The sequence below is a fragment of the Zalophus californianus genome, chromosome 2 (assembly GCF_009762305.2).
Source record: "Zalophus californianus isolate mZalCal1 chromosome 2, mZalCal1.pri.v2, whole genome shotgun sequence".
NCBI classification, from domain to species: Eukaryota; Metazoa; Chordata; class Mammalia; order Carnivora; family Otariidae; genus Zalophus; species Zalophus californianus.
In genome coordinates, this window is record NC_045596.1 from 137,177,552 (window position 1) to 137,189,629 (window position 12,078).

A 12,078-nucleotide genomic window follows, 5' to 3' on the forward strand; every position below is an offset into this window, starting at 1 on the left:
TAATTTCTCCATTGGAGTCCTTAATATATTAATCACAATTATTTTAAATTCCCCATCTATTCATTCTAATATGTTTCATATTTGAGTCTGGCTCTGATGCTTTTTTTGTGTCTTAACACTGTAGCATTATTTTTTTATGCTTTTGACAATCCTTGCACATTTTTATTGAAAGCTGGACATGTTGTATCAGATAACAGAAAACTGAGGTTAATAGGTCACTAGTGTGAGAATTTATATTAGCCTGGCTAGGAGTTGCTCTCTGTTTAATGTTTGCTATAGTTATAGGTGTCCCAGGGGCTAATGTCCTTGGTTTTCTTCTCCCCTGATGATTTTGATTTCCTTAAGTACTCCTACTAAGAGACAATATATATCCTGAAGCTTTTTCAGCCATAATCCACTATTATTATTATATTCTATTAGTGTGATGGTAAGATGTGGGTAGTGGGAATATTATATTCTTATTTTTTTTTATTTGAGAGAGAGAAAGAGAGAGACAGACAGAATGAGCACAAGCAGGGGCAGAGGCAGAGGGAGAAGCAGGCTCCCTGCCAAGCAAGGTGCCCAACATGGACTTCATCCCTGGACCCTGGGATCATGACCTGAGCTGAAGGCAGACGCTCAATGGACTGAGCCAGCCACCCAGGTGCCTGGAATATTATATTCCTATTAAAACAGCCTTAATTAGTGGCCCTGTGTCTCTGCTCTATGAAATACTCACTTTAGGTAAGACAGGAAGGATAATAGTGGGCCTGCAATGAGAGGAATGTCCTTTGCCCAAAGCTCTGCAACCAGGCACTGGTAAAGTTTTTCCTTCTGAACTGTAGGCCTGTATGGTATAGAAGGCCCTGAATTATTTCAAATTACCTTGTCAGGATGGGATGGGTATGACAATTTCCAAGCTTTTTATAAGTCAGAACTAAAGCTGGAAGTCTAATCCTCTATTTTTAACTTGACCTTTGAAGCCAAAATGGTTGGATTCAAGTCCTGACTCCTAGTCAGAACTATAATTTCCTTTTTTATCATCAATCTTGTTTGTGAATCCATTCAATCTTTTCTTTTGTCTAATGAGATTGCTTAATGATTTATCTTTCACAGAATCTAAAATATTTACCAAACATTCTAAGTAGGTGATCGGATTTTCCTAGCTTCTCATTGTCATGCCAGATAATAGAATTTACAGAATGCTGGCATATTCATAAGTAGGCATCTTTTCAGCTCTACATTTATCCAGAGATCAATGATCTAATGACCTATAGATGAGAGCTGAGTTTTACATGGGATACCTCGGATTTAACAGTGATTATAAAGAAATAATCATTAAAAAAAGGTATATTTAATTAGTCAGGGTTCTCTAGAGAAACAGAACCAATAGGAATGTGTGTGTGTGTGTGTGTGTGTGTGTGTGTGTGTGTGTGTGTGTGAGAGAGTGAGAGAGAGAGAGAGAACAAATAGGGGCTCACATGATTTGGAGGCGGACAAGTCCAAAATCTGAGCAGGCAGGCTAAAGACCCAGGATAGCCAATGTTCCAGTATGAGTCTGAAGGCTGCTGTAGGACCAGGAAGAGTCAATGTTGAAAATGAAGTCTGAAGGCAGTCTACCAGAGAATTCGCTCTTGCTTAGGAGAAACCAGTCTTTTTGTTCTATTCAGGCTTTGAACTGATTAGATGAAGCCCGCCCCCACTCTGAAAAAGGCAGTCTGCTTTTCTCAAAATTTGGAAGTTTCTTTTTTTTTAAAGATTTATTATTTATTTTGAGAGAGTGAGAATGAGAGAGAGAGAGAGAGTGTACATGAGAGGGGGGAGGGTCAGAGGGAGAAGCAGACTCCCTGCTGAGCAGGGAACCCGATGCGGGACTGGATCCCGGGATTCCAGGATCATGACCTGAGCCGAAGGCAGTCGCTTAACCAACTGAGCCACCCAGGCGCCCCAAATTTAGAAGTTTCAATGTTAATTTTGTCCAAAACATCTTCACAAAAACATTCAGAATAACATTTACCGAAGTATCTGGATACCTTATGGACCAGCCAAGTTCACATATAAAATTAATCATCATAGTATTTAAATAGGTACCTTAACATGGGTGTACTATATTTTCTAGAACAATTTTTATAAATAGATATTAGTATTTTCTATTTTATAGATGAATAAGAGTCATATAGAATATATGACAATTTCATGGCCACATAGGACATATTAGAACAAGAATTCAAATTCAGGTCTGACTTCAAATCCATGCATATTCTGTGTCCCATTATTATCTGAATGTCATTTGCCTCTTATTTTGATATTTTTCCATACTGCATTTAATTCTATTAGCCATAGCCATACCATGTTGCAACTAAGTAAGTGCTAGTATTACACAATAAAGAATTTGTCTAGTCTTTGTCTCAGATTCCTTGGCCAGAGCTTCTAAACCACTGGAATTTTCTTAGTAACAGGAGTATATTTGTTATTTATGGTGGACCCACTCTTAGTTTAAGCTAATGAGGTCACTCATGTTAGGCCCCTTAAACAGTTTCAGGATGGGTGCTGGCCATGCCAAAAAGACCAACCATGAGATTAGAATGTTGAGGCTTTGAGGTAGAGGACATCAGCCCGACCTCCAAGGAGGAGAGGAAAAGCTGGACACTAAATTTGATCACACAGCTAATGATTCAATCAATTATGCCTATGTAATATAATTCCAATAAAAACTCTCGATGCTGAGGCTCAGGTGAGCTTCCTAGTTGGTGAATATACATCAATGTGCCAGGAGGGGGAATGTGTCCTGATTTCATAGAGAGAAAACACAGAAGCTCTATATTCAGGATCTTCCCTGATCTTCTCCTAGGAGTCATTTCTTTTGGCTGGTCCTCACTTGAATCTTTCATATTAAAACTATAATCATAAGTATAGTGCTTCCTTGAATTCTGTGAGTAAAACCAGTGAATTATAAAATCTGAGAAGTGCCGGGAATGGCCAGGAATCCCTGTACCAATGGATGAAAGATTACTTCAGACTTTGCTGTGAAAGCGAGGAGAAGGCAAGGGGGTCGACGCTCAGAGACTGAAGACCTTTGCTCTTTGCTCCCGCTTTTATTGGTCCTTCAGGATAATCACAAATCCTTATCACTGTTTCTCAAGCCCCTGATGTGTGACAAGGGGTCTTACTGAAACTAGGAGGATCTGTTTACCAAAAAAATGCGCTATGCTAATCTGCATGTTCTACGAGTTCTGCTAATCATAGCCTAAGGGGCAATGCACACATCTCTTAGGTAACAGGGAGGCTGTTTGGGCTAAGAAAGCTTGAGGGAAGGCAAATCCCCACGGCATTCCAATGGCAGAGTGGTCACACAGGCCTCGGCATTCCAAAGGCCTACACCTTTCTCCGAAAACTTCCCGGCCCTCAGAGGCCTCTGTTTCATTTTACAAGCCAGGTATTATGGCTGATTTCATGTTCTACATTAACCCCAACAGAGAAGGTGGTGGAAACACAAAATTTGGAGCCAGTTGGTTAAAAGTGTGGGTGACCCAGGGGCACCTGGGTGGCTCAGTTGGTTAAGCCACTGCCTTCGGCTCAGGTGATCCTGGAGTCCTGGGATCGAGTCCCACATCGGGCTCCCCACTGAGCAGGGAGTCTGCTTCTCCCTCTGACCCTCCCCTCCTCATGCTCTCTCTCTCTTTCATTCTCTCTCTCAAATAAATAAATAAAATTTAAAAAAAAAAAAGTGTGGGTGACCTGGAAACCCTGTAACTTGCAGTTGGTGTCTAAGGTAAGGACAATCTGTGTACTTAATTTGTAAAGTCTACAGTAACTCTAGGGAGTTAGTGTCACAATTGTATTGCAGTATTATAGCTAGTCTACATGAATTAACTTGCTGCATCTAGAAGTCATACTACTCTAGAGAAGGGAGAGAAAATACAAAGTGATTCTATCTTTTTCACCCATTATGGTCATTGTTTCACATCAAGGAAGTCACACTTACGCCTAGACAAGATCTTAAAGTCTTAGAGTCTTCCTCCAAGGATAAATGACAACACCCCTTGGTTCAAATTAGAAGTTGTTCATACAAATTGATTTGACTAGCTCTTCTATACAAGCTAGGCAATACAAGTCACCCTAAGAATGGGCCACACTAGTAAGTCATGTGTTCAACCTTATCTCAAGTAAAGCACAGCAAAACCCAAGAGTGTGTGTGTGTGTGTGTGTGTGTGTGTATACACACACTGAAAATCATTGGTCAAAAATATTGTTTCTCAAACTAATCTTCCCATTGGTAGAATTAGGATCTAAAGATCTATGGGGTAGGGAGGATAAAGGAGCCAGATAAGGGTCTAAATTCTATTTTGTGTTGTAACATCAATCAAAATGCAAATAATATTTGGTCAATTACAAAATATGGGTTTCTGTAAAATTGTTGAGCACCACATAATAAAGTACACACAGGTACAGCTTAAACAAATAAGTAGTTTTCTAAGTCCTAATAATCAACAGCTATATCAAAAGGATATGAAGAGGATAGCTGTCAGACAGAGGGACTACCTATCTATAGAGTGGTATTAGGGAAGCAGACACAACACAAGCAGTCCTCCTCATACTAAAAATGTATTCTAGTTCTGGATGCTCATATATAAAATGCTCATAATTCCGGAGGTGGTAGTTACTACTGGCATTTGAGATAACAATACACACAGATATACATTCAGCTCATTTACAGCTATGAATGATGTCAAGCATCTCCAAATGAAGGCTTGCTATTGCTGAGTCATCAATAATACAGATAAATTTTTATTTTACAGTAACAATTCATAATTCAGGGACATTTTTCATTAAATAAGACTACTTCTTATGTTCCAGCCTCTCAAGCTCCTTCCATTTCTTAAAAAGAGATCATTACTCAACTCTGAAATACAGGTCTACAGTATTAGAGAAATGCAAGATCAAGAGCCACACAAATGAAGTGAAAGGAGAAACTATCTTTTTTGTGAACATATTATGCTCCATTTGTTTTGCTAGGCACTTTCCCCTATGCTATCACCTCCATCTATCAAAACAACCTTAAAATATAGATATCATGATCTCCATCTAAACTGAACAATCACAATCTCAAATGATAAGCAATTTGGCAAATGTTACATAGCTAGTAAGAAATAAAGCAGGATTTAAAAAAAGAGAGAGAGAGAAAGAAAGCAAGCAAGCAAGCAAGCAGGATTTTAACCTAACATTTTATCTCTATCCAAACCTGGGCTTCCCCCTAAAATGTGTTTATGCAGAATAAATGAATCATTGTTCCAAGCTATGTAAAATAGTATAAATTGTTTGTTTCTTTCTTTGAGAATATTGATTTATAAAGAAGAAATCAGAAGAAAATAGAATATCTTCATGCAATTTTGAGCACTAAAGGAAAATATACCCATAAGTAATCCTAACCAAGGCACATGATTGTGAAATGTCACAGCACCAAAAGAAGAACATGGGATATCTCAGAGAGTATCCTGAAAAAAATAAAAGAAAATGAAATATTCAATTCCATCTTTTAAGAACATCTTTTCTAAAAAGCGTCTTTTCTCCCCTTCATTCTTTTCTCTATCATTGGGTACTTTTATTGCCTTATTTTCTCATTCTGGCCTAGAACACACACTTAATGATGTTAATTCTGATAATTTAAGCTTGGGGGTGCCAAGCATGGCTTAGTCAGTTAAGCAACCGACTCTTGGTTTTAGCTCAGGTCATGATCTCAGGATCATGAGATTAAGCCACAGATTGGCCTCCACGCTTAGCACAGGATCTGCTTGGGACTCTCTCTCCCTCTCCCCCTGCCCTTCCCCCACTGTGCACGTGCTCTTTCTTTCTCTCTGTCTCTCTCAAATAAATAAATCTTTTTAAAAATTTTAAGCTTATAACTAAAGAATATTCACTTCAAATATCAGTGTTTTCCCAACCCACACTTTCTGTAGTAATAAGACAGTCACTGTCTAGAAGATGACACTTTGATATATCAGGATTCCAATATAACCCCATTGGGACTTATTTTAACCAATACTCCATTCAAAACAGTATAGTTGGGAGAATAAATAAAGTAGTTATACTTCTTTCAGTCTCTTACATTTTCCCAAAGATGTTCTCTTCATGGAGACAGATTTTTTCAACTCATTATATTCATTCTACTAATTACAAGAAAGCTCTTGTCACTAACTAGCTATGCTTTTTGCATTTTTAAATACTTAATAATACTTGATGAATGTATAACAGATAATGAGTAATTCTCCAGGAGCAATATATTATTTCATGTCATTGTTCAGTCTTTTGTGTCAGAGAACAAAAAGTAATAAAAGAATTTGAAAGGAAAATAAATTCACAAAATAACAGATTTTTTAGAGCTAACTTTATGTTTGCAAAGTGACATGTCTCTAAGACATTTGCTTAAGAAGACAATACCTTTAGGACAAAGGGTCAAAAATATGTTTTAAATTAAAATGAATAATGAATTCTAGGCAGTCTCTTTTTAAAATTAGACTTCATTTCATGAACTTTAATTATTTAAAGTGTTCTAGAAGCTAAAAAATGCTTGACATATGTTTGACTGTTCAGAATAAACCACATTGACTTGGCATCAGAGAGCATTTACTAAAGACTATGATGATTCCCTTAATTGAAGAGACTCAGCAGTTCAATGATTTTCTCAGGTATGTTTCAGAAAATTAAAAACAAAATTGTTTTCCCTTTTCTATTTTTGGAATTTCTCTAAAATAAAGAACAATAAAAGGAAAGAGAGAAAGGAAGAGAGTGGATGTCATAAGCTTTCACTATAAGAGGTGACAATGGGTGACTATTATCCAAGCGAGTCATAAACAGTTCAGTGTAATGTAAAACATTAAAAACAAGCAGATCAAGAGTTATAAGACTTAAGCCCACCATTCATTTAATATTCCTCAGTAACTATCTAAAAATGATTTATCCTGTTTTGCATATGATTTCTTAAATGAGTCCATTTGAAACTTTATCACAGAACTTTTAAAATTTCTGTGATATAGAACATAGAGGGTCTAGTACATGTATTGTTATTTAAGAATATAACCTGAAAGAATAAAGAAAAGAGAATAAAAGGTAAGGAAAAAAATAGAGAAAGGTAGTAGAAAAAGAAAGAAGAATGGGGACACAAAGAATAAATGAAAGCAAAGTGAATGACTTTTTTTGCAGTGGGTAATTTGGACAAGTTAGATAGTTAGCCTAACTCTTCATCTAATTCTTCTCATTCTTCTAATTCTATTTGAAAGCAAGATGTTCTTTTTGTCATTTTACCTTCTCGGCCTTCCCCTGTCCCCACAACACACACTATAGCTGTAGCTCTCAACAGATACAATATTAATACTTTTTGTACCATGACTTCACTGCCTTGGATTTTTGGCAGATATTAAAAATCAAATCACCCAACACCGTTTTAACCCCTGACAACAAACTTTACTGCATGCAAACGTCTGGAGAATCAAATATTACATTATCCAAACAACCTAACAGATATAGTTTGATACACTGACAAAATTTTCAACCAGCAAACACACCCACATGAGATTCTAAAAGGCAAGAGTAAACCCCTTGAAGTGGAAACTCCCCTTTCAGGTGCCAAGTATAGAAATGGACATGTTTTTCCCCATGGCAGCTGAAGCAGGAAGCCCAGTAACTGATTATTAGTGTTATATCAAGAGAGGTAAATGTAGGTCATGAACCATACCAGTGCAGGTGGCAGCAGAAACATTTTGTTTTGAAGCCAAAAGTTGTCTATGGATTCCTCATGTCCAGATCACAATAGAGACAGATTTCAAGAACTCAGGTATTGAAGGATAAAAACCTGGTGCCCTGTTTTGCAGAGGTAAAGATATTAATCTAGATATCATTTGCAGTATATAAGGTAGGAGAACATGATAATCAGTGGTATAGTGATAGGGAAAATAGTAGGGGAAAAAAAAAACTATATTATGGCGTTTTGTGACTCCTTACTATTTCTGCCTTCTTTTTACTGTTTTTAGAAAAATTCTATGACAGAAAAGACAAATGCAGACCCAGGGTCTTTCAGCAAGCCTAAACAAAATACTTACTCCCATGAGAAGTCAGGCAATCTGTGCAATTCCTGCCAAGTGGTATCTGATTATAGTTATAAATAAGTCATTGATAAATTTCTTCTTTTATCTTCATTTTTCAATTTATTTATTATGTTTTTACATTTCTACACTATAAGAAGCCATATCTGAGCTGGATGGATAGGACAGTTTAGCACACAGAAACCTTCAACAATGGGCTGGATAAAGTAACCAAACAGAATTATGAGGTTGGATGCACCATAGGTCACTCCCAACTTAGATTTCCCCTTACAAGAAAAAAAAAAAAAAAGAATTAGGAGGTTGATATAAGAATAGAATTAGGAGTTTCCCTTGGGGAATAGGAAATATGTTGTATGTAAGAAAAAACTGGAGCAGCCTTTTTTCTGCCATAATAACCATTTTCTTCTGGTTGCTCAACAATGGGACCCTAATCTTTAGCAGGGTATATGGCCACTGTGAATAAATGTTTCCCAGACTGCCTTGCAGCTACTTTAGTCAAAAATATAGAAGAAAAAGAATCATGTCCAACATATTGGAAATATCCTTAGAACTAGCCACTGCCCTTGTTTATCCCTTCTCTCTTCATGATGGCTGCATTAAGATGTCATGACTGGGTGACATCAGCAAAAATAATGTTGTTAAGAACCTCTGAAAATAAGCCTCTCCATAAAAGCAGTGGGAAAAAAACAAAAAAAAAAAACCTTGCAACAACTGTCAGAACAAATTTTTTCAGAACTCAGGAAACTAACTGAAAGTTCACAGCAACCTGGAAAGCATTTATGCAAAAACAATGACAGAATATGAGTAAGAGAGTGACCTTCATGGCATTTTAACTTACTGTAAATATATCCCCTGCTTCTTAACTCAGTGGTAGTATTGAAAATAACATCAGAGATTCCCTGTACTGAAGAGAGAATCAACTAATTCACAAAGACATTTTACATGTCTCATGGCTTATTGGCAGAGTTGTTCAAAAGGCTTGTTTTTATGAAATCTGATCAGAGCTTTCCCAGTGCTAAAAGCTGCTCCTAAACTGTCATTTGAAGAAAATATTTACTGGCAACTGTTTTAATAGCATGACTGCTTGAGGCAATGGGTAATAGCTGGGAGAAACAGTAGTCTCTGCAAAAAGCTTAATAGCAAAAGCAAGGACTAAGATGTTCACAAGAACTTTGAAAAACTCCCAACATATTCCTGGGAATCTACAAAGCCATGCAAATGCAGAGGTATACACATGTCCAGGAAAGCTATAAGAAGGCCCTAAGATTTCACTTCTAATTGATCTAGAAGCTCTGTGTAAGCAGCAAGTGAAGTTAAAGCAAAATTTTAAGCTACCTAGATGAATGTTAATATATAGAGTCCTTTGGAAAAGGATGGAAGATATATTGATTCAAGGCATTTAAGGAAACCTCTATTTATCATTTGCTGACTACTTAGCCAGCTGAGTATAGAATTCAGTGGCCACACATAACAAAGAATATGGACTATATAGAATTAATTCAGAAAACTCACAAACTACAACAACTGTAATAAGCAACAGCAACAAAAACCTTGAGAGACAGTAGAATCTGATTTCCAGAGTTATCTCATTCTAGCATTTAAAATGTACAGTTTTCAACAAGGACAGCAATCATGAGGCTTCCAAAGAAACAAGGAAGTATGGCCCATACACAGGGAAAATATATCAACAGAAACTTTTCCTGAGGAAACAGACACTAGACTTACTAGACAAAGACTTTCAATCAACTATTTTAAATATGTTCTAAAGCTTAGAAGAAAATATATTAAAGAAGTAAATATGAGAAAAATGTCTCATCATATTAGAGAATATAAATAGAAAAAATAACAAAAAGAAACAAAATATAAATTTTGGTATTGAAAGTACAATAGCTGGAATTAAAAAAAAAATGTTACAGGGGCTTTATGACAGATTAGAGTAGGAAGAAGAAATAATCAGTGAACCAAAAGATAGTTCAGCTGCGATTATTCAGTATAAGGAAAAGAAAGTAACAGAGAAAGAAGAGAAATGTATGAAACTTCAGAGACCTGTGGGATACCATAAAACCTACCAACTTATGCCTAATGAGAATCTCAGAAGGAGAGAATAAATAGAAAGGGACAGAAAGAATATTTGAAGAAATAATAGTAAAAAAAAAATCCCTAAATTGATGAAAACCTGTAATCTACACATTCAGGAAGCTCAAGGAACTACAAATGGGCTAATCACAAAGATCCAACCTAGACACATCAAACTACTGAAAGCCACATATAAAGGGAATCTTGAAAGCAACAAGGGAAAAGTGACTCATCTTGAACAGGGATCTTCAATAAGATTAACAAATAATTTATCATCAAGACTATGAGGGCCTAAGGCAGTGGGATGACATATTCAAAGTCTTAAAATTTAAAAAATAAAAGTTGAGATATATATATATATACACACACACACATATGTGTGTGTGTGTGTGTGTGTGTGTGTGGTGTAGAGAGGAGAGTGGAATCTCTCATGTGAAGCAGGGGCCTATGTCAAGCAGGGCCTGTGTCAAGCCATGATCCAAGTAGTCAAAGGTACTGCAGCTATGAGATATCGCCAGGATCAGCATCAGCTAAATCCAGAACGGATAACAAGCCAGACCAGAGGAGGTCTGCAAGGGCCCAAGACCAATTAAATTACTTTAAAAAAGGGAAGATTTTGGCAGCAAACTGTCGAACTCTTCAGACATGACCTGTCTATGTCTAAGCACTTAAAAAAGTCAACTGCCACCAAAGGCTCTGCCCAATTGATCTCAGAACAGAACCAAGATCCTTCACTGCTTAAACATAAGAAGCAGTAAGTGCAGAGAGCTGACCCAGACGAGACGGGAGCCTTATCTCAACTACATGCCCATGACTGACTTCACATTTGGTTCATTAACTTCCTACACTCTGCTATCTTGTTTGTCGTGTGGTTTGTCTTATATCCTGCTCTGTGTGCTGTGTAAGAAACCAAGTTGCACATGGTGAAATGACGTTGAGTTTGGAATCCTGAACCTGCTTTAAAATTGTGACTAATTTTGCTTTATGGCTGAATAAAGCTGCCATTCTGGAAAAACAGTCAGTAGTAGACTTACCCCACAAAAATATGAAAGTGATTTCTTCAAGCTGAAAGAAGACACTAAATAGCAACTCAGAGTCATGTGAAGAAATACAAAGTGATGTAGGAAAGATGCTAGGGTTCAAAGCCAATGGCCAAGAAAGAATTCTTGAGATGTCTTTGGTGCAAAAAGGTGGTTTTATTAAAGCACAGGGATAGGACCTGTGGGCATAACGAGCTGCACCAGGGTCATGAGGAGTGGCCCATTATATACTTCCAAGATGGGAGGGAGGTTAAGCATAGTGTAAGTCTCTGAGGGATTTGGAAGCAAAGTTTCCAGGACATTGAGGGAGCTAACTATTGTTGGGAAAACATCATTTACTACCATCTCATAAAACCTGAGTCATGGGCGCCTGGGTGGCTCAGTTGGTTAAGCAACTGCCTTCGGCTCAGGTCATGATCCTGGAGTCCCGGGATCGAGTCCCGCATCGGGCTCCCTGCTCAGCAGGGAGTCTGCTTCTCCCTCTGACCCTCTTCCTTCTCGTGCTTTCTATCTCTCATTCTCTCACTCTCTCAAATAAATAAATAAAATCTTAAAAAAAAATAAAAATAAAAAAAAATAAAACCTGAGTCATGAGACCCTACAGAAGTATATCGGTGGGTCATATGCTTGGGGGATGATTGCCAACATGTATCTTGGGGGTAGAGATAAAGGAAGTTTCCAAAAGAATTTTTATATGTTAAAGCAGACTTATAGGATCCTGGGGGTTGGGCTAAGATTGCCTTTTGCCCTTTGCAAAGTATTAACATTGGGGCACTTGGGTCCCTAGAGGAATGTCACTCTGCCTGTTTCAAGGATTTATCAATGGGCTGTAGATAGGAAATTTAATAATTTTTCTTCTGCCCTTGTTTCCCACATCACAAAGC